This window comes from Trichechus manatus, unplaced genomic scaffold (genome assembly GCF_000243295.1).
Source record: "Trichechus manatus latirostris isolate Lorelei unplaced genomic scaffold, TriManLat1.0 scaffold00117, whole genome shotgun sequence".
In the NCBI taxonomy this organism is placed as follows: domain Eukaryota; kingdom Metazoa; phylum Chordata; class Mammalia; order Sirenia; family Trichechidae; genus Trichechus; species Trichechus manatus.
The window spans coordinates 6,633,869-6,661,348 of record NW_004444053.1 but is presented as its reverse complement, the minus strand read 5'-3'; the positions used below and the strand labels follow the sequence as shown (position 1 = coordinate 6,661,348).

The 27,480-nt window shown below is 37.9% G+C and overlaps 1 protein-coding gene and 1 pseudogene across 4 annotated transcripts in view; one reads left to right on the top strand and one right to left on the bottom strand.

Moving 5' to 3' along the window:
- The window catches only part of DNM3 (dynamin 3), a 717,102-nt gene that overhangs the window by 300,396 nt on the left and 389,226 nt on the right, over positions 1-27,480 (bottom strand). The window lies entirely within an intron of this gene.
- LOC105756683 (40S ribosomal protein S24 pseudogene) lies at positions 16,882-19,284 on the top strand (annotated as a pseudogene).

Below are 27,480 nucleotides of genomic sequence, written 5' to 3'. Positions count from 1 at the left end.
AATTAATTAAAAAATAAAAATTAAAAAAAAAGGTGAACACTGGTTAAAAAACACCACTTTCTGAAAAATTGAGAATCTCCCTCCACTCCTCCCTTGGCAGCCCTTCAGTATGTTTGAGAAGAACATTTTTCTCCCCGAACGTGACTCCTGTATACTCAGGAAGGCAAGTCGTTTGCTGGCCTGCTAAATGCCATGGTCTTTCTTTGGTGGCTGGCTTGACATTATATCACGTTTTCCATCTCATCTCTAATTGACATAGACTGGTAGGTACCCTTCTGTATACCACGTCACACAATCTGCTAACTCAGCGTACAGTCAGCTGACATCAGTAAAATAGTACGTATTTTCAGATATAACAAATATGAATTATGGGTGCTAGTGGAGGCTTGGAGCCCCTTTATGAAAGGCTTAGGCTTCCTCAATGGGCGGCAGCCCCCCAGCTGTGAAACACTTACTAGAAGGATGGAGTTTCAGCTCTTGGGTAGTACTGCTCCCCTTTACATTTCCAGACACGTTTCCCATCAACCCTCTCAAGGCACCCTGTTTATTCCCTCAACAAATATTTATTCATTCAAGAAATATCAAGCATCTATTATTCACCAGGCCCCAGGTACTATTCTCAGTCATGTGTGAAGTTCCCTGAACATATCATACTCTTTCATGCTTCCAGGTCTTTAGATTTGACATTTCTTCTGTCTGGAATATAGCTCCCTGTTCCCCCTTCTCAGTCTACAAAGGAGAAAATAAAGACTTAAGAACTGTTATTTACCGGGCTGTTGTTTGTATGTGTGTGTGTGTGTGTTTGGCATTACCCTATTTATCTATCATCTGAATAAATGGTGTCAAGATGACTACACAAATGTTTGTTAAGTCCCTTTAACAACCACTGTTAGATGTTGTCATCAGCTGAGCCCTTTTATCTAATGTTGAAATCAGCACGCTTTCAAAAGCATGTTTGCTCTCCTCACTCGCCACAAGAAGCTGGTACCGAGGTCTTGCAGAGCAGCTGTAAACTGTATACAATTACTCTACTCAATGGTTTTATACAGTGAATAATAGTAAATAAGAATTTCAGATAAAATACACTTCAAATCTTTCCTTCCTACCACATAGTCATAGTGCCCTAAATCCTACCGCATAGTCATCATAGTGCTCCAAAAGGAAAATTTCTACTCAGAGCACCTCATTTATATATTCTACTCATATACTGTTATCATATGACATTAAATGATACTTTTAAAATGCAATGTCACAAATTACTCAATAGCATGATCATAATGACCAGAGAGAAACCATTCTATTGTTCATCTGTTCCCAGAAAGTCAGAATAGTCGAACTTAAATGGTGATTTAAAAAAAAAATAATACAGACTACACAAGGGGGAAAAGAATTAGTATCAGTAGTTAATTCGTAACAGTTAGAAGCCCTCCTCTGTTTGAAATTATGTGCCCTTTTTCACAGCTTCCTTTGGACTCATTAAAGCATCCAGCGGTATGTCCTTTGACGCACAAAACTAATCAATCTCTATTTCTCTATGTTATGTTGAAAAGGAACAGAAATATCAGACCAGGATATAAAGTGATTGTGTATTCAATGATGGATAGAAGTTAAAACTCCAGGCTGATGAAAAATAACATCACTTTTTGACTCCACAGCACACAACAACAACATTCCCAAAAGAGCGTAGGAATACCACCTCAGTCAGCTTTTATTCTAATTTTATTTTACTGTAAAATGAAGACAGAGTTGGTATGATAAGGAGAAACGCAAAATTCCATTTTCCTTCTCTACGAATAGGTTTTTAAAAAGGTGCAATGCACCATTGTTCTTTAAACTTGAATTCTCCAATAATTCCCATTAGAGTGAATGGGCAGACTAGAGGAGGTCAGACATGGTGAACATCCATTCAAATGTTCCCTGACTCTTTCAGCCAGAAAAACAAAACAAGCAAACAACAACATTGTGATAACAAAAAACCAAGCCCGTTGCCAGAGAGTCGATTCCAACTCATGGTGACCTCACGTGCTACAGGGTAGACTGCTCTTGGCTATAATCTTTATAGAAGCAATTCACCAGGACTTTCTTCCACAGAACCCCTGGGATGGTTCCAATGCCAACCTTGAGGTTAGCGGCCCATAGCAAATCACTTGTGCCACCCAGGGACCTTCAACATTGTGATATCACATTCTGAATTTATGATATCACAAATTCTAAACAAACTACCCCATGATAACTGTCTTTAGAAAATAATTATAATAATACTGATAGTGACAACAATTAACACTGAAGAGCTTATTATACTCCAGTTGCTACACTATGAGGTTACATATATATTTAACTGTATTTTCATTTACATCTTATAGACATAAAATTGAAGAGTCCCCAGGTCTTACAGGCAACAAATGGCAGCCTGGCTCCAGAATCCACACCACTCACCTCTATCCTCCCCAGTTAGTTGTTAAGAGCTTGAGTCCCACACATCTGTGTTCAAATATCAGCTCTGCTATCAGCTCTGCCATTTATTAGCCATGGGACATGAAGCAAGATACTCAATGTCATGGATTGAACTGTGTCCCCAAAACATATCTGTCAACTTGGCTAGGCCATGAATCCCAGTATTATGTGTTTGTCCACCATTTTGTCATCTGATGTGTTTTTCCTATGTGTTGTTGTAAATCCTATCTCTATGATGTTAATGTGATGGGATTAGCAGCAGTTCTGTTGGTGAGACTCAACCTACGAGATTAGGTTGTGTCTTAAGCCAATCTCTTTTGAGATACAAAAGAGAGAAGAGAGCAGAGAGACATGGGGACCTCATACCACCAAGAAAGCAGCACCGGGAGCAGAGCGCGTCCTTTGGACCCGCGGTTCCTGCGCAGACAAGCTCCTAGTCCAGGGGAAGATTGCTGACTAGGATCTTCCCCCAGCTGACAGACAGAGAAAGCACCCCCGGGAGCTGACACCTTGAATTTGGACTTCTAGCCTCCTAGACTGTGAGAGAATAAATTTCTCTTTGTTGAAGACATCCACTTGTGGTATTTCTGTTATAGCAGCCCTAGACAACTAAGACACTCGACCACGCCAGATTGTTTCCTTCTCTATCATTGGAAATAATAACAATGCCTCCACTTGAAAAGATTATTGTGAAGATATAAAAAAAAAAAGAATGCATTTTACATATTTAAATGTTCGATGTATAAAATATAAAACATAAATAGAACAAAACCAAAAATCTCTCCAGTTTCTTTTCATGTGATATTCTTCTACTGTTTAATTCTTCCCCTCTGAAACATTTATATAGAAGCTAGTTTGCTTTGCCCTGCATAGGATTTCTAGCTCTTTCCAAATATATTTAGAAAAAATACACTAAGTTTATAAACGAAGCTGCAAGGGATTTCTTCACACACTGTCAAACCTAACGCTTTACTGTAAGTTTTACTCTCAGTTCTTTGATCCTATTAAAACAGAAACTCAAAAATTCTTCAAAAGAATAAAAAGAAACAAAATTTTGGGTATTTCATTTAAATACCACAACAAACCATTTCACAGTTGAAGAAACTGATGTTCACATCAAATAACAACTTAGTCCAACATCACTCAGCCAGTAAATGGAACAACAGGAACCTATGTCCATAGCTGCAAATACACACTTTATAGTAAGTCTGCTTATTCATGAAGTTTTCTCTTGAGGCACAAAATCTTTCTCAAGTTTCTTCCTATCCCCAAGTTCAGTAACTCAAACTAACTAGAATATTAATAAGGACAACTTGATCAAGGCTCAGTGGCATTAGTGGTCATATTTAGAAAACTTAGAAGGCAAAAACGCAGGCAATGGCTCAGCTATTTGAAAACTGAATACCCTTAAGCAAAAAATGGTTTTTCCTGAGACCTGAAGCCCAGAAAAGTTGACGAAAAGATTATATAACTCTTCATGATTTCATGAAGATAACACAATGAATATTTTTCATGTTTTTCTTCTGAGACACAGCTGTCACGGACATGTAGCTGGGAGAACAGAGCTTGGAGTAATCAGGAGCCCAAGTGGCAAATATACGAGAGCTTAAACCATTCAAGCTGCGGGAGTGCCTGACCTCAGTTCATTCAAGTTGATGGAGAATTGGAAGAGACCCTTCTTCTTAAAAGTATCTGGAGTGGGGGAAATGCAGCTCAATAGGGAATTTCACCCCAGACAGAGAAAGTGCAGAAACAGGGAAGGGTTCTGTCTTACAACAGGAGTTCATAGTGATGATAACTGAGCAAGACATAGTATGGTAAAACTTTCTCAGTTAGGTAAAACCTAAACTATGTGAATCATCATTTAAAAGAAAAAAGTGAATGTATACAGCCAAAGCCTACTACTATTTCCATCATTTCAAATACTTTTTTATTAGTCAGTTATAAACATTTTTGCCATTAGGTTTCTACAAATTTACATGCAAAAGAACCAAGCTCATCCCAAAATGTATGCTGAGTTTCATCTCTTGGAGCATTAGCATAAACTCCTTCATTGGGTTCATCCACCTATGGTTATTGCAATGTGGCTTGCAGAACTTGATACCCTATACCTAATTTTGAAATGTCTATAGGTTCTCATCAAAGCAGGTCTCTACAAGCAATAAGACTGTGTAAGTGGCCTGTGAACACCAGCCCCCCAGCCCTTTGCACTGTCTCACATGGAGTTGGCCAGGGCCACGTTGCAAACCTAATGTCTGCATTCGGACTTCCTGTGTGGAAACCTGCTGTGCATTTATTACTTCCACCGAGGCAAAGAAGGCTACAACAGGAAGAGAGTACTTTCAACTAAGTCAAGTTTCTCAGGGCTCCCATACACTTCAATTGCTTTGTGGAGACAAGCCAGGGCATTTGTTGCTCATGAGCAATTCTAATTGCTCCAGTGCCCTGTGGTAATCCAGAAACAAACTTGGAGTTGTTCCAGAGAGCTGTTCTCAATCAGGCAATTGTCTTGATAATAGAACAATTGCATACTCAGCTCTGTTTAAAGTGTCTATCGTACCATAACTGCTAAACCTTTTGTTAAAATATACAAGCATCCCTTCTGTCCTCTGTGTCAGCATATACAGGAAGAAATGTTGGACCTTAATGAAGAAATGGAAGAAGTGCCTCCTGATTTTTCCACTGCAATGTAGTTATCCTTTCAAGATTGGAAAAATGACATGAAGAGCATATTGAAAAGACTGGAAAAATGACATGGAGATCATATTGAATGACTATTAATCAGAAAAGACATTTATTCCTTCAATAAATATTGTGGAGTGAATTATGATATAGGTGGTTAAAACTATAAGAAAATGTTTGTTTTGTTCTGAAATATAGCAAAGCTGTGCTGATGCTCAGGAAAACAGCATAAACGTCCAGCAGGTTTAAAGAGCGTAATTACTCCCAGACATGCTGTGTTCATGTTTTCCCTGTGTAGCCTTTTCTCTGAAGAACTGAAACCCTCAAAGCATCAGGAATTAACCTCCACTCTATAGGAAATGGCACTTAAAAAAAAATCTTACTGTGGTAATATGAGTTATCAAGACAGAGTCTAAAACCTTCAAGTCTCTACTTCAATTTCTTGAGATATTTTGGGGCAATGTGGGCTACATAATTGGAGTTGGGTTTGAACTCTCAGTACACTGAGTTTGCTAAATTCTTGGAAGGTCAACTACATGCCTGTTTACCTCAAGTAAATAAGATAAGTGAGGACCTCAATACATAAAATAATCATGAGGTTTTCTTTGTCAGCTCATAATGAGCTATTTTCAGTTTGAAATTCAGTAGGAATTCAATCCTTTGCCATTTATATAGACCTGAAAATGAGTTTCTGGGTGAGACAGGCTTTGTTGCCTCCTTTTTAGTCGCTGGGCTCTGCGGTTTGCCATTTCAGGGTTTCAGGGAGTAAAGACAGGGAGAGCAACAGGAATTCATATCAGTAAGCTCTGTTTTAGCAGCTCTCATAAAAATTTAAGAGATCAAAGTAACTAGCAAGAAAAGATGTTGGGTGGGGAAGGGAACTGTAATTATTATATTATGAATTCAACAAACATTTGCTAAGCATATACTATGTTCTAGGGACCTTGCTTATACTAGATAGTAGGGATATAAAGATGGATTAAAATCCACATTCCTTGTCTTCAAGGGATTAGGTTTAACTCTAACTTGGTAACTGTTGGTAGAAATAACAGTTTGCAGCACATAGTCTTGGAATTAAAAAAAAAAAAAAACTTTGTATACACAGATATGTATATCTGTAAATATTTATATATAAAATGATCACTATGATGGCAAATGTAGCCGTATTACAACATATGTAAATCCTATGTTATGAGGCACTTTAGTGCTGGTGTATACATCATGATTGAATACATATATTGATCGGAGGAGAAGGACAAGAAATCACAAGAATGTGATTCTCAGACATTTTGTGTGAAAGCTGATGACCTGTTTACTTAAGTAAGGGCTTGGGCCATAATTAACCCACCAATTAACTATGACTTCCAGCTGCACTTTATTGTCATTTGTCTCATTCAACACGTGTATTGATCACTGCCCTGCGCACTCTTCTGGGTACATAAAGACTGACTCCCTGCTCTTAAGGGGCTTGCAGTTTAGTGTAGGAGACACACACATAATCCAACATACAATACAGTGTGATACTCCTAAATAAGGACAAGATGCAGCGGGATCCCAGAACAGAGACCCTCTGACTAAACTGGCCAGGGTAAGACAAGAAAGGCTTCCTTAAGAAATCTCTCTATTAAGCTTCATGTTGCAAACACCCACCATAGTGTCTGGCGCATAAAACACAACTGATAAAAGCTTGTGGAATGAGACACTATTCTAAGCAATGCAGAAAATTCAAAAAATATATAATAAGCTCCGGACTCTGAGCAGCTTAAAAATTCTAGCAGAAAGATGAGATATATATATATACATAAAATTAATATGAAAAAAGGGTTTTAATAAATAAAAGTGCTAAAGGTTTATACACAATATTTGCTTTCAGAATACAGAAGAGAGAAGTACTACTTTGGGCCGGGCGTGGTTAGGGAAAGCTTCTTGGAAGAAGTGAGACATGAGATGTACCTTGAAGGTTTGCTGTAGACTTCAGGAGTTGGTGGAAGGATGGAAGGAATCCTGAAAGGAAATTCCCATGGAAGGTCTGTGAGGCGGCCAGTCTGACTAGAGATTTGGGGCAGGGTAATAGTAACCGAAAAGAGTCCTGGTGACATAGTGGTTAAGCACTCAGCTGCTAACCAAAAGATCAGCAGTTTGAACCCACCAGCCGCTCTGCGAGAGAAAGATGTGGTAGTCTGCTTCCGTGAAGATCATAGCCTTGGAAACCCTACGGGGCAGCTCTACTCTGTCCTGTAGGGTCACTAACTATGAGTTGGAATTGACTCGACGGCAATGGGTAATAGTAACCAACTGTAACACTGGGAAAGTAGGGCTTGATTTAAGAGATTTTAAATTTCAAGGCTAAAGAGTTTGAACTGTGTCCTGTAAATAATAAGAAGTCAATAAAAGCTTTTGGGCAGTATGATAACATAAAAGTTGTATTTTATTTTATTTTGTTTTGCATATTAAACATCTAGGAATATCTTTAGTCCCTTAAAGACATATGTTGTCGTCGTGTGCCACTGAGTAGATTTTGAATCATAGTGACCTTATAGAATGGAGTAGAACTGCCCCATAGGGTGTAGTCTTTAAGGGAACAGATCATCAGGTCTCTCCAGCAGAGCCGCTAGGTAGGTTTGAATCGCTAACCTTTCAGGTAGCAGCTGAGCTCTTAACCATCGTGCCACCAATGCTCCTTTAAAGACACATACTCTCACCTATTTCTTCGGAAATATATTGTTGCTTTGATTTATCTTTCATTTTCCACTTTTTAAAAGAAACTTTTTATCTCGAGATAATTTTAGAAGTACCAAAGAGTTGGAAAAATACCACAGAGTTCCTGCACACCTTTCACCCACTAAAGGTGCATTTTTGAAAGATAAATCTAGTTAAGGGTCATTTAGGTCTTTGACACATACATTCATATAACCAGACTTACTAAGTTTGCTTCTTCGGATAGACTGAACATGGACACCTGCTGAAACTGGATCCGAAGCCTACACTGTGAGCCTGGTTAAATGACAAGGTTGCATTCCTGCCAAGCCCTCAGCCTCAAGAAAAGGAATTACATGTACCATTAGCGAAAACACACAGGACACATGCTCTGGGCTTTGAGCAAAAGCACAGCAGAATTGCAATGTGGCTCATCCACTTCCCACCACCATGATAGTTACCAATCCTGGTGTCTTGGCAAAAAGCACCCTTTCAGACCACTCCCCCCACCACCTTCCTCACACATTGCCTCTATTCTTCCCACTCAAGAGAGTTGCTATAGTTTGAGCAATCGGGCCACCCTCGCTAAAAGGTAACTAGGAGGAGTTAGGACCCAGGCTGCTCCCACAGGGCCAGACTCATCACTCTTGTTTGAGTCCTTCCTACATGTGGCTGCAGTGTGATAAGATGCAGACATTAGGTCAGAAAAGGCTCAAGTACAGACATTAGGACAGAAAAGGCCACCTTTGTTGAAGCTATACAGGCCTCACTACCTCAGGAGAAATGGCTGCTCCACATACGTCATCTGGCCCAGCTGGGCAAAGTTTTTTGCACTGGGATTTGGGGCCAAATCCCCAGCAAAGAACGAGGTGTTACTTTGCTTTTCTTTGCCATGAATCCTTCCTCAGAAACCACGAGGGGAACAGTTGCTGTGGTCTCAGGGAAGATTGGTATTTCCAGGCCTCCAAGTAACGGCACCTGCAAGACGACACAACCCTTAACACTGCCTGTTGCCTTAACTTGCATTTCATCACATGGGTACATAGTAGGTTCTCCAGAAAAGGGGGAAAAAAAGTGCTAGTTCTCTCTCCTCTTTCCCTTTATCACTATAAAAGAAGTAGGGAGCTATTGTTGAGCTGTTTCCAACTGTACTTTTCTTATTTGAAAAAACTAAGTGGATAACTCAATATAAATTATCAAGGACACTTGTTTGAATGAATAGGCAGATTCCTACCAAATATATGCTAACCTAAGTACCTAGAAAAGGATACGTGTTTCTGTATCAATGGAATATTTAAAAAATTTGACAGGTCTTCATTCTCAAAACATTACTCAGATCACCTTATATGAAGCCCTGGAAACAATGAAAAGAGTAAAATTCTCACATAATGATCTCAGTATAGGTTAAGAAATGTTGAATTATTCTGGAAAATCCAATGGTATTTTGTCAGATCTAAAGACAAATTTGTAAGAAATTTTAATTACAAGACAAAACTGGAGTAATTAAAAATATTTTATATCACAATGTAACATTGTAATATAGATAATGCATTCATAAGAAGCCCTGGTGGCACAGTAATTAAGCACTCACCTGGTAACCGAAAGTTAGCGGTTCAAACTCACCAGCCACTCCATAGGAGAAAGATGTGGCAGTCTGCTTCTGTAAAGATTTACAGCCTTGGAAACCCTATCAGGGACGGATTACCCAATAAGCAAGGTACACATGGGTTTACTTGTGCTTGCTTACTAATCCGTAGTGCACAATTTCACTGTGCTACCTTGCTTACCGGTTAGTCCGCCCCTGCCCTATGAGGCAGTTCTACTTTGTCCTATAGGGTCGCTATGAGTCAGGATCTACTTGACAGCACACAATAATACATTCATATCATTCAAAATTCAAAAAATAAAAAAAGGTATTCAAGAAAAAAGTATCTTTCTCACCCCTGACTGGAGTATTTTTAAAGCAGGAGAAATACATAAGGAAGTCATCTTTTTGGGTTTTTTTTCAGTTCTAAAGATGAATTTGTAAGAAATTTTAATTACGAGACAAAACTGGAGTAATTAAAAAATATTTTATATCATAATGTAACATTTTAACATAGATAATACATTCATAAGAAGCCCTGGTGGCACAGTAATTAAGCACTCACCTGTTGACTGAAAGTTGGTGGTTCAAACCCACCAGCCACACCATAGGAGAAAGACGTGGCAGTCTGCTTCCATCAGCTTTTGTCAGTTTTGTATGTTTATTTGTGTTTCTGAGTAAATGTCACCATGACAACATCTTACATTCAGCTACCTAACATTAATAAGGAGGTCAGAACTTACTGCCAAATGTTTGGAAAGCAGCCCTGATGTGTATTATTTGACCAAAAATGATGTTTTTTGAACTTACAAATCATGGATTGTCTAAGGGAAATCTCAAAGATGATAACAAGCAACAACAACAGATAAGCCATTACATTCTACAGCAAAACCCATGAGCAGAAACCTGGAAGAGAAGGAAAATGCAAATATTTTCCACTGATATTAGAAAGCAAAGGAAAGGGGTAAGACTGTGCCCTGCCAAATGCAGAAAACTTGTGAGACTGGGAAAAACTAGGCAATCCTGTTGAGTTCCAGCTCTCACAAGTTTCACTGTACTAGGTTTGAAGTATTCTCATTATATAAAACTCCATGTAAATAATCAAAAGTAGAGGTTAGGCAAGAAATTACACATTGCTTTTCAATGACAATAACAGCACATATTGCTATGTTTCCTACTATAAAAACATTTACTAACGTAAGTCCATGCCCAATATATATTTGTTGAATGAATGCTTTGAAGTATATAAATAACAAGAAATTTAACAAAATAATGGAGGCAGGAAGAACTAATTTTCATTCCTTGGCAAATACACTTTAGCCAAAATACTGCCTTAGAGAATATACTTTTAGGAAATATGATAACCAATCATCCAAGCCAAATGGATCAACTCCATTGTTAAAAGATAATCACTGAGAGAAAATTCACAGTCTATCATGGTGGTATATTCTGGAGTCTAACAACAGTCTATTCCACGGAGTTCTTCCTTTGGTTCAATCTAAGTCTCTGGTAGCAATTTACACTAATTTACTCTGCTTACTTTCTCTTCGAAGATGAAGTGCTGCTGAATATTCTTCTTTCACTGAAATCTAATTTACTTTAAGGCAGTTAAGTCAATTTTAAGCTTCTTCCCCAGTCAAAACAACACCTACTTCCTTGACCTCCCCCACACACCGCCAGATTCCAACCCTGAATCATTTTAGTTGCTCATCTATGGTGTCCTTCTCAAGTTTTCCATACCTCTCCTAAAATGTGGATGTTAAAAAGGAATCATATCTCTTTATACCTAACAACGCCAAGCAGAGGGTAAGCATTATTCTTTTTTTAAAAATGACATTGTATTGTTTTTTCAGTGAGAGTTTACACAGCAAATTAAGTTCCCATTTGACAATTTCTACACAAATTGTTCAGTGACATTAGCTACATTTTTCAGGAGTCAATACTCTCTTTAATTGCATTCTGATTGTTTCATTTCCAGTACTCTAGTCTCCCTGCCCCATCTTCATTCTTTGCTTTAGAGTAATTGTTGACCTCTAAGCATTACTCTTGATTGATCTTCCCTTCACTCCATTCCAGCAATACTCAATATTGATTTATCTTATATCCTTATTATTTCATTTGAATATTGTAAACTTATTTACTTATCTTAATATAAGTCTTATAATGTTTAATTTAAGCTGAGAAAAGGGCCACAATAGTAGGTCTTGGTTTCTCTAATTAGTCCTGTCTCGTTCACTCGTTCCTCCTGAACTGTGTTCTATTTTGTGTGTGTGTGGTAAATAAATATGTAACAAATCATTTGCCATTTCAACATTCTTCACATGTATAATTCAGTGACATTAGTTATGTTTATCAGGTTGTTTAACCATCAACATTATCCACTTCCAAATTTTCCTACCACCATTAACAGAAGCACATTGCATTCTATTTTTCATTCATTATTTGTCTGAACAGCAAGCACCACTTTGTATTTGGTTCATACAGGAGGTTAACAGCACTCCCTAATTTAGTGTCATCCAAAGACGAATGAACTTATTTTAAGGTCTGTCATCAAAATCAGTGATGAAAAGAGTAAATAATCTAGTCTTCAAACCAAAGTTAATAATTCAAATTGTTTAATAGTGTGTTTCAGCCTATTAATAGGGTAATTTTATGATTTTTAAAAAGTAATTCATATTTTATGCAAGACTAATAACTTTCTATAGTCCCTTAGTGAAAATCTATTATGGGCATTAACTAGCATTTTGCATTTATTTTATGGAGACACTCTGGAACACAGCAACACAGGGAACAAATGCATTGACAAAGTTCCTGCTGCAAATTAATAGTGACGCCAGGAAGAGAATTAACAGTTTCTTTACATTCTATCCTGTATCACAACTGATGATCATGTTGTCTATTTCTAATATTTGTTCTGATTTCAAGAGAATCAACTTAACACTGCATCTCTTTCACTTTTGGAAACTAAAGAAACTTGTTTACAGCACATGGCTAAATTTCTAAGGAGGGCCAATAAAACAAATTTAGTTCTCTGTGGGGCGGGCTACGCTCATTGTGGCAGTCCTGGGCAGTAACATAGTGTGAGATGCACTCCCTGTAGCAGAAACACAGTGACAGAGCCGTTTTGTGATAGAAACTGATGGTCATATAAAAGCCCTTCTTCTGAAGAGATTATGTTGAAAAACTATGAGCGAAGAAGGACATCTGAAAGTCTGTGATGAATCTAACAGGATTCACAGGTCTTGCTTGTTCTTTCCTATAGGTGTCTTTTCTCTCTACCATCACTTTTTACATAGCTTAACACTGAACAGAAAGTTATAAGAGGCAGAAATTAGTAAATAGTGCCAATGGGCCTCAGGTTGCAAGATAATTTTCCAAAGGAAGTATGTATCCATTTAAATGTCTTGGCCCATTGCCACTCTAATTTTGTATCATATTTGTGAGAACACGAGCATACATGCATACCAACAAGCAAAACAACCCTTATGTTTAAAGCTTGATCTAGGCATAAAGAAAAGAACCATTAGAACAAGCTCTCCTGCATGTTTTTATCAACACCAAGATTAGTCATACAATGGATTATGATTTTAATATTTAAAGTAACACCTACTTTATCAAGCCAGGATGCTTATAACTGTAGTGTATATAGCGGATGGCTAAGGAATCTTTTATTTAATTGTAAGTCCTTTGTTTAGAGGGAAACCTTAGCGGTGTAGTGGTTAAGTGCCACGGCTGCTAACCAAAAGGTCAGCAGTTTGAATCTACCAGGCACTCCTTGGAACCTCTATGAGGCAGTTCTACTCTGTCCTATAGGGTCACTATGAGTTGGAATGTACTCAATGGCAACGAGTTTGTTTTTGTTTGTTTGTTTAGAGTATCAATATTTTTTCTTTATTATACATCAAAACTATAAATAAAATTTTATATATTTTAATTGTCTCTGGAAATAAACCTCTCAGAAATTTTATGTATATACTATATACATGGATTTTTAACTTGGACTTAAAGCTGTTATCATTAGTTAGCTTCTATTGACTGGAAATTTTTTTTTCAATCAGCAGAAACCAATAGTCTTCTGCCTAGTTTTCAAGGCCCTCCATCACTCAATCCCATTGTATTTATCCAATCTTGTTTGCCCCTCTTTTCCACTGCACACCCTCTGTTCTAGACAGGCTGTCTTAGATGCTCTTCAGGCCTATCTCTTCCATGGTCTGTGCCTTTGCTCATAGTCTTCCCCTTAACGGGAATGTTCTCCTTTTTCTCTATGCCTTTTCACAGCTTATCCATTTTCAAGGTCTACTTCTCATCCAAGAAGCCTTCACTGGTACATGTCAAATCCCCCTCTTTATGCCCATCAGTGTGCCACTCAGATATTAAGCAGCTCCCTAGGACTGACCTCACCTCCTCCTACTCTTTACCTCACCCTATTCCAGCCCCATTGGCTTCCAACCAAACTCTTGCCTCAGGGCCTTTGTATTTGCTATTCTCTCCATCTGAAAGGTTCTTTCCCTAGCAATCTGTGTGTTCATTCCCTTACATCTTGCAGATATTTTCTCAAACATCACTTTCTTAACTTCCCCATTTAATATTACACTCATTCCCAGGATTCTCTATTTCCTTTCTTTGCATTATTTTTCTCATTGCACTGGATGGCAAGTGTCACACTGATTTTTGTCTACTGTATATCCCCCATGCCTAGAAAAGTATCTGCCACATAGTAAGTACTTGAAATATCTGCTGAATAAATTAACTGAATTTACTGAACGGTAACTATTCAACGAGTGCATGATAAGTATAATAAATTAAGTCAATTTGCTGAAAATTAACTATGTCTTACATGCTTGATAGTATTATTTAATCCTCACAACGTCCTATGAGAAAGGTTCTACAGCATCACAACTTTACACATGGAGAAATGTAACACAAAGAGATCAAGAAAATTTTCTAAAGTTAAGCAACTAGTAAGTGGTAGTGTGGGACTCAAGTCTTCTGATTACAAAAGACCAATGCTTTTTGAACTTTATATGTCCTTTAAAAATTGGCTGCAAAAGATCTTTTTAAAGTGTTAACAAGCAAAGATGTCGCTGTGAGGACTAAGGTACACCTGATCCAAGTCATGGTGTTTTCAATCGCCTCATATGCAAGTGAAAGATGGACGATAAATGAAGAAGACCAAAGAAGAATTGAGGCCTTTGAATTGTGGTGTTGGAAGAGAATATTGAATATACCATGGACTGCCAAAAGAACGAAGAAATCTGTCCTGGAAGAAGTACGAACAGAACGCTCCTTAGAAGCAAGGATGGCGAGACTACATCTCACATACTTTGGACATGTTAACAGTAGGGATCACTCCCTGGAGAAGGACATCACGCTTGGTAAAGTAGAGGATCAGCAAAGAGGAGGAAGACCCTCAAGGAGATGGATTGACACAGTGGCTGCAACAATGGGCTTAGGCATAACAGCGACTGTGAGGATGGCACAGGACCAGGCAGTATTTCGTTCTGTTGTACATGGGGTAGTGATCAGTCGGAACCGACTTGACTGCACCTAACAACAACAACAACATGAGTCAGAATCAACTTGAGGGTACCTAACAACAACATGTCCTTTAAGTACCTTAAATGCTCTTATATCCATTCTATCCTTACCAAAAATCTATTGGCGAATTACTACAAAGAGACAATTTATTTATTGGATATAACCTCTTTCTAAAAAAGCATTTGAGGTAACTAGCCTTAAATACTATTATTCCCTTATGAAGAGGAGGAGGAAGAGGAGGAAAGCAGGAGAAGGAGAAAGTCTATACTGTAACAATTATCAACCAACATTAAATGAAAGAAATAGAGACGGCAGAGCTTGGCTCTAGTGTCTTTCTAGAAGTTATTAACTAAAAAAAACAAAACAAAACACACAACCTGAATTGTCTGGAATATAAAAATAAGTCCATACTAAGTCTAGATATTTAAAACTAAAAAGATTTTAAAACTAAGAATTGCAGACCAATGCAATATTCAGACCATACACACTGATGCAGTCATACCAGATTTTTACGGCCATCAGCAGTTCTAATTGGTTGGTGCCTATGTTGTACTGTTTGTTAAATATCTTGAAAATCATTCCTGAAGCTAACATTAAGTGTTCAATTTACACTCAACACTACGCTAAGAGCCTTCATGGATTAATCCATGCAATCCTTACAACCACCCTGTAAGGCAGAAACTCTTTTTATCCCCTTTTTACAGATGAAAAAAGTCACAGGGATGATGAGTAACATTCCCAAGGTCACACAGAAAATTGGAAGAGCTGGGCACACATCCAGGCTGCCTATCTCCATAGTCTGTACCCTAAGCCACTATACTCTACTGTACAACAACAAAACTGGTTTAGCTTTGTTAAACAGACAGAATATTTTTAGATGTTGTTGGGTGCTGTTGAGTTGGTTCTGACTCATAGCAACACTAGGCAAGAGCAGAACTGCCCCACTGGGTTTTCTTGGCTGCAATCTTTACAGAAGAATATTGCCAGGTCTTTCTCCTGTGGAGCTGCTGGGTGGGTTTGATGTATCAACCTTTTAGTTAACAGCCAAGTGCTTAATCATTGTGCAAACCTAATCATTTGTGTGTTACTGTTAGGTGCCATCTAGTAGATTCCGACTCATAGCAACCCCATGTACAACAGAATGAAACACTGCCCAGTCCTATGTCTTCCTCACAATCATTGCTATGTTTGAGCCCATTGTTGCAGCCACTGTGGCAATCCATCTCTTCAAGGGTCTTCCTCTTTTTTGCTGACCCTCTACTTTAACAAGCATGATGTCCTTCTCCAGGGACTGGTCCCTCCTGATAACATGTCCAAATTATGTGAGACGAAGTCTCGCCATCCTCGCTTCTAAGGAACATTCTGGTTGTACTTCTTCCAAGACAGATCTGTTCGTTCTTCTGGCAGTCCATGGTATACTCAATGTTCTTTGCCAATACCATAATTCAAAGGCATCAATTCTCCTTTGGTCTTCCTTATTCATTGTCCAGCTTTCACATGCATATGAGGCAACTGAAAATACCATAGCTTGGGTCAGGGGCAACTTAGTCCTCAGAGTGACTTAAAGAGGTCTTTTGCAGTAGATATGCCTAATGCAATACGTTGTTTGATTTCTTGATCGCTGCTTCCATGCGTGTTGATTGTGAATCCAACTAAAATGAAATCCTTGACAACTTCGATATTTGTGTAAATGTGTATTTATCTGAAAGACTGAAATTATTACCTTTCCTTTTAACAATCATTTTTATCCCTTAAATCATCTCAAGCAAACTCCTTGAAGGCATGAATTTCGTGTTATTTATATTTGTATCTCCAGCACAGAATGTGTAACATGGTAGGATCTTGCTAAATGTTTACGGAGTGAATGAGTGAATGAAAGAACAAACGGAGTGACTAGAATTTTATTTTTACATCTCCTTTGAAAGATGGTGCTTTCCAAGGACACAAGGCCTCCTGGCTATGAATGTAGGCTTAGACATATTATGTATTAGTTGTTAAGTGCAGCCAGCTAAAAGTTTTCAAATTGGAAGTTAAAATAGTAAAAAAGCACCATGATAAATAAACGTTAGTTACTCAGGCTTCCCTTTCTACAAAAAAGTGGCAGAGAAATCAAGCTACAGAAGGAAAAGTTTTAATTCACTTGAGTATATAATCAACTTAATTTTATAACATTCTTAATTTCACAGGTTTTAAAAGCACAAGTCCTCCTGAATTCAGTCAGAAAGGCATGTCTATTACTGCTAAACATGGGTATGATTTGGTCATGTTTATTAAAGGAAAGTCACAATCTGAATGTTTGGTCTTTATGTTTCAAACATTAACTTTTTAAAAATTTTTAACAGTATATTTTATTTTAATCAGGTTTATTCCTCTTTAAATGTCAACCTCATAACACATTTAAACTGTATGAGCGTCAAAAAACAGAAAACTAAAAAAGAACCTCCAGAATATTTTTCTGAAAAAACAAACAAACAACAACAAAAAACAGTTCCACCTTCTTCCTCCCATCTACTCCACCCGTGCCCCTTTTCCCAAAAGGATTTTTAAGGAGCTAGATTAAAATACTATATTAAAACTCCCCTAGCCCTAGAAGGATGAACTGAAACTAACAAAATGAAAAGGTTTCCCTGCTTGCTTCCCTCTTCTCATTCCTAAAATAATGTCTGCCTACCAAAGACTAGAACGAGACTTTCACATTAATTCCAACTGAAGCAAGTGTTAAAGTTACATGACTACACATCAACAGGAAGCACAATTACTCATCCATTCCACTGAGATATCTAAGACTAGAAGACTCAACACATTTTCTCTCTTCTTAAAGGATCCTATGGGAGGGGATTACATTTCAAAAATTCCAAAATACATTTACGATACGGGATTTAAAATTTTAATCCCTTTGCCATTCCCTCTAGTTTGAAACAGCTTGTTTATCTTCTTCCTGCTAGCACAAAATGCAGTGCAGAAATGGAAACCAGATTTCTTTATGTAGTGAATTTCATGTGGTTTCCACATTTCTCTTGGCAGTGGTTTCCCAGAAGACGTTCATCTAAAAAAACTCCTCTTTGAGTGATTTTTAAAATAAAATGGCATTTGTAGCATTTCGTGGCACATTCTAAGCACTCTCAAATGCACTATAAATGGACTATGCATTATAGCATTCTGCATTGCAGTTTACACTTAAAGTTTTTATAACGGTAAATAAAGATGTTAAAAATGTAATCTAGGAAGGTGATTTTTACTGGCTTTCATTCTTTCTTACTTAAGAAGGAATTCCTTTTCTTTGACTCTTTATATTCAGGAAAATAGCAGAATGTCTATGATTCCATTTGGGAATCCATTGTGGGGCATACATAGAAACTACAGGCACGGCCACTGCCCTCAAGAAGCTTATAACCAAGTTAGAAAGATGAGACATAAATACCACAACAAGTCAGACAATAATTTAAGGAGAATCAGCACATCATATCATAAGAAATAAATGGATAAATGAAAAGAATAGATAGTAAGGTCTATATGGGTTATATGGAAACATTTGCTATACAGTATTCTTTGGAGCCATGAGAAAGTTGGTTTTAAAGTACAACAGTGTGATTAATCTAAAGTTCCACCATTCTTTGTCCTCTCTTTTGAAGACATGTAATGTTAAAACGGAGCCCTGGTGGCATAGTGGTTAAGAGCTATGGCGAGCTATGGCTGCTAACTAAGAGGTCGGCAGTTGGAATCCACCAGCCACTCCCTGGAAACTCTATGGGGCAGTTCTACTCTGTCCTATAGGGTCGCTATGAGTAGGAATCGACTCGACAGCAACAGGGCTTTTTTTTTTTTTAAAGTTAAAACAAACAAACAAATCAATCAATAAATGAAAGGCCACTGGCTCTCTCTTTTCCTCCTTGGCTGCCTGAAGATTGACTGTTACCACTGTAACTATCCAGACCAGGAAGTTCATGACCAACCAACTACTTCAGAGAAAACAAATGGTCACTGATGTCCTTTACCCTGGGAAGATAATGTACCTAAGAAAGAAGTTTGGGGAAAACTAGCCAACATGTACAAGACATCAGATGTCATCTTTGTCTTTGGATTCAGAACCCGTTTTTATGGCGGCAAGAGAACTGGATTTGACATGATTTACCATTCCTTGGATTGTGGAAAGAAAAATGAACCCAAACATAGACTTGTAAGACATGACCTGTATGAAAAGAAAAAGACCTCATTAAAAACAGAAAAAGGAACACAAGAACAGAATGAAGAAAATGAGGACGGTTGCAAAGGCCAGTGCTGTGCCTGCAAAAAGGGAGTTAAGATTCTGCAGGATTAACAAACTATGAGAACAACAACAACAACAAAGCCACTGGCTCACGGACGAATTATTTTAAAGTTCACATGAAAGTATAAAAGCAATTTAACTTGGTTTGGGAGCTGTTTTTAAGCAATGCATAGATAGGGTTAATTTCATCTGATCTGAAATCTAAAGGGAAGAAGCAAAATCTTACTAAACAGTCTAATAAATATTTTTACAGGTAGCTCAATGCCCACTCTGTGTTCTGAAGAAGAAATAAATAGGAATAATAGAAATAGGAGGAGCTATCAAATGGAAATAGGAAGAGAAAGACGACCAGAAAGAATTAGGGGTTAGAGAGAAGAGGGAAGAGCTATGGAGAGTCTCTCACTGAGCAGAGGAGAGGTGGAGAGGGGGGAAAAGGAGCAGAAATGAGGAGAAGAAATGAATAAAAATAATTAATATATCTCTTTAACAGAATGCCTTTTGATCACTTGATGCAGGTGTAGTATGGGTAGTTAACACACATCGTTGCTCTTTGACAAAATCACTAGTTGAATGAATATTCTCCACTCCTCCTCTTTTTACATATTCAGGGGCACAACAGTCACCAAGGATAGAGATGGTGTCTGCTACAGCACCATAACTACCTGCCCCAAGACATTGCCATGACAATTCGCCAAATTGTTGTCACATGAGCTATTGCAAAATGTTTTCAAAAGCAACTCAGTTTATCTTAAGTATATATTGAGGCCTCTCAGCCATCTCTGATGTAGGTATCCTTCCACTATTTGACTGGAAGAAAATAGCACAGCTGAACTTGAATCCATCAATACTGGTGCTCCTTCTCTTACACCTCAGTTGTATTTAAGAAAGCAAAGGTTTAATTTAACATCAAAGAAGTGGAATTTGTTCAAGAAAGTGAAAATTTTGAAATCAAATATAATTAATTAAATCTGTACAAATACTAAATCATCAAAGTCTTCTGCTCTAGGGACTGAGAGGCTTGACTTTAGTGTTTTCACTGTTAACTAAAAACTATTTCATAGTCATACTATATACACTGATAACCAAACCAAAAAACCAAATCCATTGCTGTCGAGTGAATTCTGACTCATAGTGACCCTACAGGACAGAGTAGAACTGCCCCACAGAGCTTCCAAGGAGCACCTGGTGGATTCGAACTGCTGACCTTTTGGTTAGCGGATGTAGCTCTTAACTACTACACCACCAGGATAACCAAAGGGAACTGTACTATGAAAATTATCTTACATAGTTGGAACTATTTTTAACATGGTTTTTCCAGTTTATATCAGCATGCACATACACAAAAAATTCACTGAAACTCTCTAATACTGAACGTGAAGGACACAGGTATTGTGGGAATGGTAGTTTGAAGTAGGGAATCTGATGTACATACACAGGACAGAGGCATTGAAAATAACATAGGAGTGCAGCAGAAGTGGTATTCATCTAAATGAGTCTACATATACAACATACAATAGAAACAAAATCAAATCAAACTGATAAAATAAATCTAGAGCTGGCATTAACTCCAATAGGATCCAACCTAATCAGTACTAGCATTACTGGGTGCCCAATACCAATTATTTTCTGATCTGAAGGCAAAGATGGAACTAGAATAAAGGTTGATTTACAAAACAGATAGGGGAAAATGCACTGGAAAATCAACTTCCACTGGCTTTTTTTGTTTGTTTTGTTAAAGGTTAAAAATAATGAGGGATTCAATTTTTCAAAAATTACCCAATTAAAATGTAGTACTGAAAACTTCACCATGGTCTGAATCATAAAAAATAGGAGAGAAGTTCGCTATTCTCAAACTGGCTCCAGTACTGGCAGAAGGCACATAGTTCTGGAAAAGTCAAAAGACTCCTCCTAGACCACTTATCCTAGCTCTTGTTTTCTCTTTTCAGAAACCCTGGGGCAGGGCCGGGGGAAACCTCATCAGTGAGCTTCTCAGTAATAACTCCATGAGGGCCTGAAAATGCCGGCGCAGGGAAGCTGAACTCCAAGCACCTACTTCCAGTGGTTGACCTGCACACTGACCAGGTGGCGCCGGAGGCCACCCCAAACATTTTCAATGGGATCAAAATCCCTTAAAAAATTATTTAAAAATCTACTAGAACTACCGCAAAACAAGCCATTATTTCAAAAGTAATCATAATCCATTCTGGCCAATGAAATCCAAGGCTAGTTTTTTCTTGAAAAAACTAAGGTGAGATGGAAAGAAAGTAAATTGTACCAGAGGAAAACATTTTGTTACAGAGCAGAAGACTGAGGGTGAAGTACCTCTTCCCCAAACAAAAGTGAACCAATAGTATAGAGTGTGTATAGTTTTTAAATGCAATCAGCAACAGCTCCGTATGTGTAGAAGTCAATCCTTTTAAAATGTTGCATTTGCAAACTTACAAAGGTATTTCCTACTTACTATTCCCTTGTTAACCTTCAACTGTTGCTGTAAAGCCCTGACAGGTACAATTAAAAAAACAACACGACTGAAATGCACAAACACTAACACTACTTTAGCCTTAAAAATATAACTTTAAAAAGGGAAGAGGATTAATTTTGATGTTGATAATCGTCACATAGAGATTCCGGTTTACTTAAAAAAATATATAGCAAATCAACCAAACCCGCTGCCATCGAGTTGATTCCGACTCATAGTGACCCTATAGGATAGAGTAGAACTGACCCATAGAGTTTCCAAGGAGCGCCTGGTGAATCTGAACTGCTGACCTTTTGGTTAGCAGCCACAGCACTTAACCACTACACCACCAGGGTTTCTAAAAAATATATATACACTATAAATATATATACACTAAAAACACACACATACACATATATATACTCATGCATATATACACATTCATCCAAACAAATACATATTAATATATAAACATACAAAAACTGTAATAAAAGCAGATAACTCAGGGGAGAGGAAGATCATTATTGTCTTTTCAAAGAGTTTCTCCAAAAGGTTATTTTAAGGATCCATCTCCTACTATCGTGTTTTTAAAAATAATCCTATTTCTTTCAGAATCAAGTATTTCCTACTATTTTTACTTGTTTCACACACATATGATTTATTTACACAATGAGATTACAAACATTTTGAAGAAAAGGACATATTTTACTCCTGAAGAGTATTTGCTGCTGCTCGAGCTTTGGAGTCGTGGACCTGGTTCTGAATCCAAGTCAGTAGGTGAGCAGAGTGGGGTGCCTCAGTGCTTCCTCACAGCAGCCCCTAACCTGCTCCAGGCCTAACTCTGGGCCACACCCTATTTTAAAATCTTCTTACACATTAACCCATTTAATTCTCATGAAAAACCTATTTTACAGATAAGGAACATCAGAACAGTTAAATAATTTGCCAAAGTCATATAATAATTAATCGTGAAACCAGGACTCAAAGCTACGTAGCCTAGCTCCAGAACCCTCACACCACAGGCCTCCTTGAGCCTCAGTTTCTTTATCTGTAAAAACAAAGAAAGCCTACCTTTCAGTGTTGTTGGGTTAAATCATGCCACATGTGAGAAATGCTAGCAGAGGGCCTAGCTTCAGAATAAGTGCTGAAATTAAAAAAATATATATTGTTGTTGCTGTTAGGTGCTGTCAAGTTGGTTCCGACGCACAGCGACCCTATGTACAACAGAATGAAACAGTGTCCGGTCCTGGACAGTCTCGCAATCGTTATGCTTGAGCCCATTGTTGCAGCCACTGTGTCAATCCATCTCCTTGAGGTCTTTCTCTTTTTTCACTGACCCTCTACTTTACCAAGCATGAAGTTCTTCTCCATGCACTGGTCCCTCCTGATAACATGTCCAAAGTATGTGAGATGAAGTCTCGCCATCCTCCTTTCTAAGGAGAATTCCAGGACAGATTTGTTAGTTCTTCTGACAGTCCATGGCATATTCAATATTCTTTGCCAACACCATAATTCATGGCAGCAATTCTTCTTTGATCTTCCTTATTCATTGCCCAGCTTTCACATGCATATGTGGTAACTGAAAATATCATGGCTTGGGTCAGGTGCACCTTAATCCTCAAAGTCACATTTTTGCTTTTGAACACTTTATAGAGGTCTTTTGCGCTAATTTGCCCAATGCGATATGTCCTTTGATTTCTTGACTGCTCCTTCCATGGGCGTTGATTGTGGATCCAAGTAAAATGAAATCCTTGACAACTTAGATCTTTTCTCCGTTTACCGTGATGTTTCTTATTGGTCTAGTTGTGAGGATTTTTGTTTTCTTTATGTTGAGCTGTAATGCATACTGAAGGCTGTAGTATTGATCTTCATTAGTAAGTGCCTCAAGTCCTCCTCACTTTCAGCAAGCAAGGTTGTGTCATCTGCATAATGCAGATTGTTAGTCTTCCTCTGATCCTGATGTCCTCTTCTTCTTCATATAGTCCAGCTTCTTGGATTATTTGCTCAACATACAGATTGAATAGGTATGGTGAAAGGATACAACCCTGATGCACACCTTTTCATATTTTAAACCACTCAATGTTCCCTTTTTCTGTTTGAATGACTGCCCCTTGGTCTACGTACAGGTTTCTTATGAGCAAAATTAAGTGTTACGGAATTCCCATTCTTCGCAATGTTACCCATAATTTGTTATGATCTACGTAGTAGAATGCCTTGGCATAGTCAATAAAACATAGGTAAACATATTTCTGTTCTTCTCTGCTTTCAGTCAAGATCCATCTGACATCAGCAACGATAACCTTTGTTCCACATCCTCTTCTGAATCTGGCTTGAATTTCTGACAGTTCCCTGCTGCAACCATTTTTGAGTTCTCTTCAGCAAAATTTTACTTGTGTGTGATATTAATAGTATTGGTCAATATTTTCTGCAATCTGTTGGATCACCTCTCTTTGGAATGTATGCAAATATGGATTTCTTCCAGCCAACTGGCCAGGTAGCTGTGTTCCAAATTTCTTGGCATAGACAAGTGAGTTCTTCCAGAGTTGCATTCATCTTTTGAAACATCTCAGTTGGTATTCTGTCAATTCCTGGAGACTTGTTTTTTGCCAATGCCTTCAGTGCAGCTTGGACTTCTTTCAATACCACTGGTTCTTGATCATATGCTACCTCCTGAAATGGCTGAATGTCGGCCAGTTCTTTCTTGTTTCAGTGATTCTGTGTATTCTTTCCATCTTCTTTTGATCCATCCTGCATCGTTCAATGTTTTGGCCATAGAATCCTTCAATACTGTAACTTGAGGCTTGAATTTTTTCTTCAGTTCTTCCAGCTTGAGAAATGCTGAGCGTGTTCTTCCCCTTTTGTTTTCTAACTCCAAGTCTTTGTACATTTCATTATACTACTTTACTTTGTCTTCTGAAGCCACCCTTTAAAATCTTCTGCTCAGCTTTTACTTTATCTTTTTTTTATTTGCTTTAGCTCCTCTTCATTCAAGAGCAAGTTTCAGAGCCTCTTCTGACATTCATTTTGGTCTTTTCTTTCTTTCCTGTCTTTTTCATGACCTTTTACTTTCTTCCTGTATGATGTCCTCCCACAACTCATCTAGTCTTTGGTCATTAGTGTTCAATGCTTCAAATCTGTTCTTCAGGTGGGATATATTCAAGGTCATACTTTGGCTCTTGTGGACTTGTTTTAATTTTCTTCAGCTTCGATTTGAACTTGTGTATGAGCAACTGGTGATCTGTTCACGCAGTCAGCCCCTGGCCTTGTTCTTAGTGGTGATATGGAGCTTCTCCATAATCTCTTTCCACAAATGCAGCTGATTTGATTCCTGTGTATTCCCTCCACTGAGGTCTACGTGTATAGTCACCAATCACATTGTTGAAAAAAGGTATTTGCAATGAAGAAGCTGTTGGTCTTGGAAAATTGTATCATGCAATCTCCAGTGTCGTTTCTATCACCTAGGCCATATTTTCCAACTACTGAACCTTCCTCGTTTCCAACTTTCACATTCCAATCACCAGTAATTATCAATGCATCTTGATTGAATGTTTGATCAATTACAAATTGCAGAAGTTTGTAAAAATCTTAAATTTCTTCATCGCTGCTGCATAGATTTGAATAACAATCGTATTAACTGGTCTTTCTTGTAGGCATATGGATATTATCCTATCACTACAGCGTTGTACTTCAGGATAGATCTTGAAATGTTCTTTAACGATGGAATGTGAAGCCATTCCTCTTCAATTTGTCATTCCTGGCATAGCAAACCATATGACTGTCTGATTCAAAATGGCCAATACCACTTCATTTCAGCTCACTAATGTCTAGGATATCAATCGATATATGCATTTCCTTTCAGACAGCATCCAATTTTCCTAGATTCACACTTCATACATTCCACTTTCTGATTATTAATGGATGTTTGCAGCTGTTTCTTCTCATTTTGAATCGTGTCACATCAGCAAAAGAAGGTCCCAAAAGCTTGATCCCATCCACTTCATTAAGGTCGACTCTACTTTGAGAAGGCAGCTCTTCCGCAGTCATATTTTGAGTGCCTTCCAACATGAGGGGCTCATCTACCTGCACTATATCAGACAATGTTCCACTGCTATTCATCAAGTTTCACTGGCCAATTTTTTTAGAAATAGATCACCAGGAACTTCTTCATAGTCTGTGTTAGTCTGGAAGCTCCACTGAAACCTGTATACCATGGGTGACCCTGCTGGTATTTCAAATATCAGCGGCATATCTTCCAGCATTACAGAAAGATGCAAGCTACCACAGTTCGACAAACTGACAGGCTCAGTTTTTTCATCTGTAAACACAGAGAAATTCTACCTTTCAGTGCTGTTGGGTTTAATTATATCACATGTGAGAAATGCTAGCACAAGGCCTGCTTAGAATAAGTGCTCAAATAAAAAAAAGTATTAAGCACCCAAAACAAATCTTTAAAATAGAAAATGGAACGCTTTCCTTTCTCTAAACCTTTTTCGCACACTGTAGTCCTGAGTGTCACTGAAGTTATATAATCTGATTCTGCATGGGAAATTAAAGCCATATTTAGTTGATTAATACTCAAATAATAAGTGCTTATAAAGATACATGATTAATACTCATTTGCAACATGTAAATAACATTTCAATATGAACCCATTTATATGGTAATTGTTTTTCTTTGTATGTAAAATAAAGTAAATTCCTATGGTAGCATAAATGGAAGTGTTTCAGTGTGATCTCCTGTGTCCCTGGAAACTTGAAGAAATTCTCTGGAGACTGAATGTAATTGAGAAGCCAGTTAAAGTATCTACAACATGCATAACTGAACAGATAGCTGTTGGAGCAAATCCTTTTAGATATTCTCGTGATTTGTATTTCTCCCTTTGCATATACCAGAAAATGGTAAATCCTAAAATAAAGACAATGTGGCAGGTATTATGCAAGCACACCTATAATCGTTTAAAGACTTGGAGCTTCTAAAATCAACTACCACGTAATTGCAGGTATTCTGGGTAAAGCTGAAGCTTCCCCTCACACACATATTTGCTTGTAGCCAGTATGCTTTGCTTGTGCCCACAGCCACAGAAAGGATGCTTTCTTTACCCCTGAAAAAAAAAAGTGGTTTCTGGGTCTTTATGTGACACAGATAGCAATTTTTTTTTTTTCTTTTTGATATCATTCATGCTCATTCCAGAGCAGCACTAGGGAAAAAAAAAAAAAAAAAATTAGTGATGCCAAAAGACATCAGGAGTCAATATTCTAAAATTGTCAGTAACCGGAGGATACCACGTTTCTCTTGTCCAAGGGAGCCAGTGCTCATTTTAAAGTCTGATTACAGCATGGAATTCAATGGGACTTCATAGCACATAGCATTCAGATGATGCTAGCCAGCTTTTGAGGGCTGAAGCAAGCAGCTTAGTGCATTCCCAGTATGCTCACACTTACAGTCACTTTGCTCTGCCTTCCCCTAAAGATTTTAAGACAGTGCCTCAAATTTTACTGGAGTCATAAATCACATATTTACCTTCATGTGATTGGTATTCAATACAGTCAGAGTTTTTAAAGTTTGTGTGCAGGATGTATTACATTACTGAAATATAGAAATAGCTGCTGTGCATGCCAGTGGTTAGTAAAACTCAAAGACCCAACAGTATCTTTCTCAATTGATTCGAGGAAAGAATGTTCATAAAACATATACCGCTTTTGGTTAGGGGCTGATTTCTAAACAGACTCAGCAATGGAAATTCTAGAGATAAGCAAACGAAATAAAACGTGCATTTGGAAAGGTATGTTTTAAAATCAA